The sequence below is a fragment of the Lynx rufus genome, unplaced genomic scaffold (assembly GCF_022079265.1).
Source record: "Lynx rufus isolate CCGP_SWC_20201006 ecotype Redwood Valley unplaced genomic scaffold, mLynRuf1.p SCAF_7, whole genome shotgun sequence".
NCBI lineage: Eukaryota > Metazoa > Chordata > Mammalia > Carnivora > Felidae > Lynx > Lynx rufus.
In genome coordinates, this window is record NW_025814889.1 from 37,611,024 (window position 1) to 37,618,096 (window position 7,073).

Below are 7,073 nucleotides of genomic sequence, written 5' to 3' on the forward strand. Positions count from 1 at the left end.
ACACGTATAGAAGCGAGCCAGATGCAGGGCTCAAACCCACCAACTGAGAGATCATGACCTGAGCCGAAGTTGGCGCCCTTGTGAATTATATCTTAATTAAAAACAGAAAGTGTTGTCCAGGGCTGGGTTCTCATCCGGGGCCTGAATGGAGAAGAATCTGCTTCCAAGCTCACATGGCAGCATTCAGTTCCTTGCAGGCTGCTGGATGGAAATGGAAGGGCTCAGTTCTTGTGGAGGCAGACCGGAGGCTGCCTCAGCTCCTTGCTGCCCAGCCCTCTCGACCCTCTCCATATGGCAGCTTGTAACACAGCAGCCCACTTCTTCAAAGGCAGCCAGGGCTTGCCCCTGTCAACATGTTATTACAATTTTGTATTCTTATATAATGTAATCAGGTACATGTAGTCACTCCTGTCCTGTCACCTTTGCTGTATTCTCTTGGTTAGAAGCAAGTCACAGGTTCTGTCCACGCTCAAGGGGCAGGAGTTGCACAGGGCATGAACACCAGGCAGTGGGGATCATGGGGGTCACCTCAGAGGCTGTTCCACATAGGCAATTTTAAGGGTCTAGGGCTTTACTCTCAGATAAGGGTTTTGAACCGAGGAATCACATGACCTACCATGTTTCAAAAGGACACCTCTGGCTGCCATGTTGAGAACAGACTGAAGGTGTCAAGAGTGGAAGCAGAAGACCAGTTAGAAAGCTACTGCAAAAAAAAAAAAAAATCCAGATGAAAGATGTGCTGGGAGGCTGTTATTAGATTGACACAGACACGGTCCTCTTCCACTTCCTAGGGCTCCCTGGAACTTCCCCAGGGGATGAGGACAGTCCTCCCCAAGCAGGCTCTGGCCCCTCTGCCTCCCATCTCTCAGGGCCCATCCTCCTCTTTCCTTAAGGTCTCTTAAGCCCAGCACACACTGGTTAGTCCACTGAAGCGAACAGCAATTGGACTGTCATTCCATCTGTCAGCAAAATATTTGCTAAATGTCACTTGTAACTACGGTGTGATGTTAATACTGTGCCTACAAGGAGGAAGAAGCAATGATCCATGTGCTGGAAAAGCTTGTGGCCCAGTAATGGTTAGGCCACTATAGGTGGGACACACTCTGCCAGCACAGGAACAAAGAATGGGGGAGGAGGCCACAGCGGCACTGAGGGGTATGGATCTAGGGGTATAGAGGTACCCAAGCCTCAGGATATAAACTAACAGACACGGCCCGCCTCCTGAAATGCTTTTTTTTTTAAGATTTTTTAAAGTTTATTTATTTATTTTTGAGAGAGAGCGAGCGAGCCGTGGAGGGGCAGGGATAAGGGGAGACACAGAATCCAAAGCAGGCTCCAGGCTCTGAGCTGTCAGCACAGAGCCCGGCACAGGGCTCGAACTCACGAACCAAGAGATCATGACCTGATCTGAAGTCGGATGCTTAATGGACTGAGCCACCCAGGTGCCCCTTGAAACATATTTTTAACATAGCCACATCAAGCTGTCTCTGTTCTCCCTTCTCCCCCACCACCCTGCTCCTACCACCAGGCTATCTTCGGCCCTGTCCTAGAAAGCCTTCTGCCCTTCTTTACTAATTTTTCTCTTCCATCTGAAGCCAGAGTTAACAGCCTTTACATCTGGGGAGGAGCTGTTCAATAGAAATATAATGTGAGTTAGGGCGCCTGGGTGGCTCAGTCAGTTAGGCATCTGACTTTGCTCAGGTCATGATCTCATGGTTCGTGGGTTCGAGCCCCACATCGGACTCTGTGCTGACAGCTCAGAGCCTGGAGCCTGCTTCGGATTCTGTGTCTCCCTCTCTCGCTGCCCCTCCCCTACTTGCCCCTGTCTTTCTCTCTCTCAAAAAAAAAAAAATTAAAAAATTAAAAAAAAAAGAAATATAACGTGAGCAAAATGTGTGACTTTGAAGCTTCTAGTAGCCACATTTTTTAAAGGTTTTTAAAAGTGAAATTAATTTTGGGGCACCTGCCTGACTCAGTTGGTGGAGCATGCAACTCTGGATTCTTGGAGTTGTGAGTTTGAGCCCCATGTTGGGCTTAGAGATTACTTAGAAAAAAAAATTGGGGGAAGAAAAAGTGAAATTATTTATATAATCTATATATCTAAACTTATATTAAAAATTATAAACGATAACTTGAAAATTTTCTTTTTTCATGTTAAGTCCCAAAAGTTTATTGGTATTTTACACTTATACCACATTTCAGTTGGGATCCTCAATTTTTATTGGAAATAACGCAGTCTGTATTTAGATTCCACAAAATTTAGGTTGAAAAAGTAAATTCACATACCCAGGTTGTCTCACACATTATTTAAGTTTTCCAATAACTGAATCCATTTTAAAATTAATGTTTAAGTTACTTAAAATTCAGTGCATTAACAGTTCAGTTCCTTAGTGGCACACACAAGCCACATTTCAAGTGCTCAATGCCCACAAATGACTGTTGTCTACCAGAGCATAGGCCTCTGCAGTCTGGGCCCCAGATCTACCACTCATCTTCTGCTTTCTCCAATCACCCAGATTTACCCAGACCCTCCTGTCCTCAGCATGTCCACCCAAACATTGAAACAACAGCCTCCCTTTCCCCCTGCACCCCCATCTCCAACCTGCGGGAGCCACCCATGACTCATACCCAATCCCTGGCTCCCCTAGCCCACTTTTTACCTGGTCCTTCTATCTGGATTATCATTTCTATGCATAAACGTGAGCTTACCAGAAGGCCAATTTGCATAGTGATTAAGCGGATTCACACGCTTTCAGGATCAGGAGGTATTCTCCCTACACTGAATTGGGCTCCAGAAAATTGGGACTTGCCATCTTTGTCATCTACTGGAGAAGACAGGATTTCAGTACTTGCTTGGTTTATGAGATGGTAAGAAAGAAAAGCTGCCAGAGCTTGAATGGTAGTTGAGGGGGCAGGAAAGGTGGGTGCCTTGGGTGTGTGTGGGTGGGGAGAGGACATTTCACATATGATTTATTGTGTCAGAATGACTTGGTTGTTAAATAAGTACTTTAAGGGATTATTTCATCTTTCATACTTTAAAATTTTTATAATTTAAGTTATTCCCCCCCCCACCCCCCACCGCTGGATTTTTTTCAAGCTTCAGATCTCTGCCTGGAATTGTCTTGATTTGCATAATCTCACCTCTGAGGATTTAGCTCCACCCCTTAGGCCCCCCTTCTCGCAGTGCCCCATGCAGAACCTCTGCTGGGTATTCACCTTCCCTAGTCTTCCTACTTTGGGCAGCCACCCTGCTCTGGCCTCCTCCTCCCTGGGGATGAGCCCGGCTGTGCAGCCTGCTGCTGAGAGGCTGGGATAATCCTCCCTGAGCTATTTCAAGGATTAGTCCTGCTGCCCTATGTCCAGCTCCCACACAAGTGGGATTCCAGAGCTGTGGACACTGTGCCAGGAAAGGAGGGGTACAGCTCCTGTAATGCAGATCCATGCAGGGCAGGGCACCAGGGTCCAGGGTGCAAGTTTCTTAGAGACTGTCGTGGTACGTGGAGTTCAGTGAGATGGACACTGGCAACCTGTGACCATAAGTATGACTGTGAGTCTAAGAGCTGGAGACATGACAGCCCAAAACTCCGGGGCCTCAATCTGTGCCTTGAAACACACACACACACACACACACACACACACACACACACACACACACCTCCCTGTCTCTCCATCACTTTCACCCACCAGCCTCATTATTACTTTCATAGACAGCACTTTTGCCTTCGTGAGGACCTTACTTCGTAAAAAATATTAAAAATTAGGTTTTATGACTATGTTGGCATATAGATGAATATATTACTATATATTAAAATATCGTCCTGAATCTACAGTTCATTTTTCTTTTCTGATTTTAATTAAAATATTTTTGTGGTCCCTTGAAAGTATTGTTACTGTGCCTGGTGGGTAAGTTGGCCTTGCCTCTGGTCCCACTTACACTCCCCTCTCTCTTTTCACTGGTGAGGAAGGTCTCCATTTTCAAAGGAAAGGCACAGTGAGTTCTGAGCCCAAAATGACTCACTCGAATACCTTACAGCTCTCCTACCACCCCCAATTCTGGCTTCTTCTACAGTATTGGCTGATAGGAGGACTACCTCTTTGGGCTCAGAGAGGGGCACTGAAGCTCCCTGTCCCCTCTGAAAATGGGGACCTTCCTCACCTGGGAGAGCCAGGTGCGGCCCCAAGAAGAACACATCCATGGTTTCATGAAGTCCTTCCTGCCCCTGCTGCCACTGATTATAGGTAAGTCTGAGCAATTCTGAGGGAGCCCAGTTTTGGCATCAGAATGAGATGGCTTTTTCCAGACCCAATGGCTATGGTCCCAAGGTTTTGACACATGCTGGCTCAAGTCCAGACTCTTTACTAGGACACATGAGACCCTCTTCGAGAGGTAATATAATATAGTGGATGAGAGTGCTTATTAAGAGGTGGATCTGTCTGACCTTGGACAAGTTCTTAAACCTCTCAAAGTCTCATTTTTCTCCAACACTTCATGGGGATGATGGGAATATTTTCCTCACCAGATTCTTGTAAGTATTCAATATTGTACATGTACTTATGTTTTGCACACAATAAAGCTCTATACATTTTCTAGGAAATAGGATTGTTATGCAAGACAAATAAACATAGACCATCTCCCACCTCTTCTCCACAACTCAGATGTGCCACATAACTGAGATTATATATGTAAAGTACCAAGTGTATTGCCTGGCATGGAGTAGGAGCTCCCAAAATGGTACCCAGTATTGTGGCCTGGTTCCCACTTACTTCTCAGTCTCATCCCCACCCCTCTCTGTCTTGAACTTCGGCGACATCAAACTGCTTATGGTCTTGTCTCCTATTTCCCATTCCGCTCCCAAGTGTACATTTTCTCACATCCTGATCATTGTTGCACAAACTGGTTACCTCTTCCTCTGGGGAGAATAGATAGACTGTATTTCCCAGCCTCCTCTGCAGTTACATGTGGCCACTTGAACAAGCCCTAGCCAATGGAATATGAGTAAGAGCGTTGTATGCTGCTTCCAGGCCTGTTCCTCCAAACCACCCACGTATTCTTCATGTTCTTTCTCCCCTTCTAAGGAAAGTTGCAAATTTGAAAGCCCTAGGTTGAAGATGGCAGAGTCAAAGGCGGAAAGCGCCCGTGTCCCTGAGTTAAAACATGAAGGAAAACCAGGCAACTGATTTGGACGTTCCATTAATTAGTGAGACGTTATGTAATTTGCGTTTTGTTGCAGTAGCTCAGCTTACCTTAATTGACACACTCCTGGTGTTTCGTGCCCCTGGAACGCCTTTAACTCCACCCTGCTTCACCGGAGTAACTCCTACTTATCCTCTAAACTTCATCTCTGGCATCACACGCTATAGAAAGACTTCCCTGGGCAACCCCCAACTCCCAGAATGAGCTCTAGGTCACTCTAGCAAACACTGCACCATTGACTGCCCTCTGTTCATTCTCCCGTTCTTCCTGGTACAATCTCAGTTTTGTTCAGGACAGTAATGTACCCAGTGAAAAATACCCACTTCTCAAGACTCCCTTGGAGTTAGCAGAGCATACGATCCAGTCCTGGCCAATAAAATGTAAGAGGAAGTTGCTGGATAGAGATTCTTAGGGAAGCTTTCAAAAAATGGAACAGACATGCCTGGGTGGCTCATTTGTTGAGCAGCTGACTTTGGCTCAGGTCATGATCTCATGGCTGGTGAGCTCAAGCCCCACATTAGGCTCACTGCTGTCAGCTCAGGGCCTGCTTTGGATCCTCTGTCCCCCTCCCTCTCTGCCCCTCCCCTGCTTGCACATGCTCTCTCTCAAAAATAAGTAAAGCTTGAAAAAGAGAGAGAGAGAATGAGAATGGACTGGGCTCATATCTGCCTTTTACCTTTTTGCTTTGTGCTTCCTGCCTTCCCACCTGGAACTCAGATGCAGTGCTGGGGAGTGGAGCACACATTTTACACCCATAAGGATGACAGCCATGTGCTAAGGGTAGAGCAGAAAGAAAATTCCAGGTTCCTCAATGAACCATGAAGCCATAGTATCAGCCCTGTGCTGCCTACGTCCGGTTTTCCTACAATGTGGAAAAGGAAACTCCTAACACTTAAACCCTGCAGGGAGGTTTCTATGTGGCACAACACAAAGCAATCTTAACTGGACACTCCAAGCCTCTGAGAGCCCGATGCTCCCTTCCACTGCTTGTGTGGAAACACGATCACACTCTGGCCATCATCTGCTCAAGTGTCTGTTTCCCTGACGTGTTTGAAGGCATGGGGCAAGCACTCAATAAGCGTGTGCTGAGAGAATGGTGACAAGGGACGCTGTTGTGTCTTTCCTGACACACAGGAAAGGCCTGCGGCCTATGGCCTCCTTGCCCCTTCTCTCCTCTGTTGGCGGACCATCATCTCTATGACCCGTGAGGTATTTTCAAGCTCTCAATTTCTCTGATTCCATCTCACATCCAGTACACTCTCCTCACAGAGGAGGCTACAAAAATATAAGACACAGGCTGGGCCCTCCTTTGGGGAAGTCCAGGAATGCATACTGGATAATAGCTAATGCTTACACAGCACTTCTTAGACCCCACTGTCATTTTTTTTAAGCGAGGCAAAAGGCATATAAAAGGGACCATTTTAAAGTGAAAAATTCAGTATAGTCAGTCAGAGAAAGACAAATATATGACTTCACTAGTATGAGGAATTTAAGATACAATACAGATGAACATAAAGGAAGGGAAGCAAAAATAATATAAAAACAGGGAGGGGACAAAACATAAGAGACTCTTAAATATAGAGAACAGAGGGTTGCTGGAGGGGCTGTGGGAGAGGGGATAGGCTAAATGGGCAAGGGGCATTAAGGAAGACACTTGTGGGGATGAGCACTGGGTGTTATATACATAGGGGATGAATCACCAGATTCTACTCCTGAAATCATTGTTGCATTATATGCTAACTAACTTGGATGTAAATTAAAAAACAAATAAACTAAAAAAAAATAAAATACAGTGAAAAATTCAGTGGCATTTAGTACATTCACAATGTTGTGCAATCAGCACTTTTATGTAACTCCAAAACCTTTCCATCACCCCAAC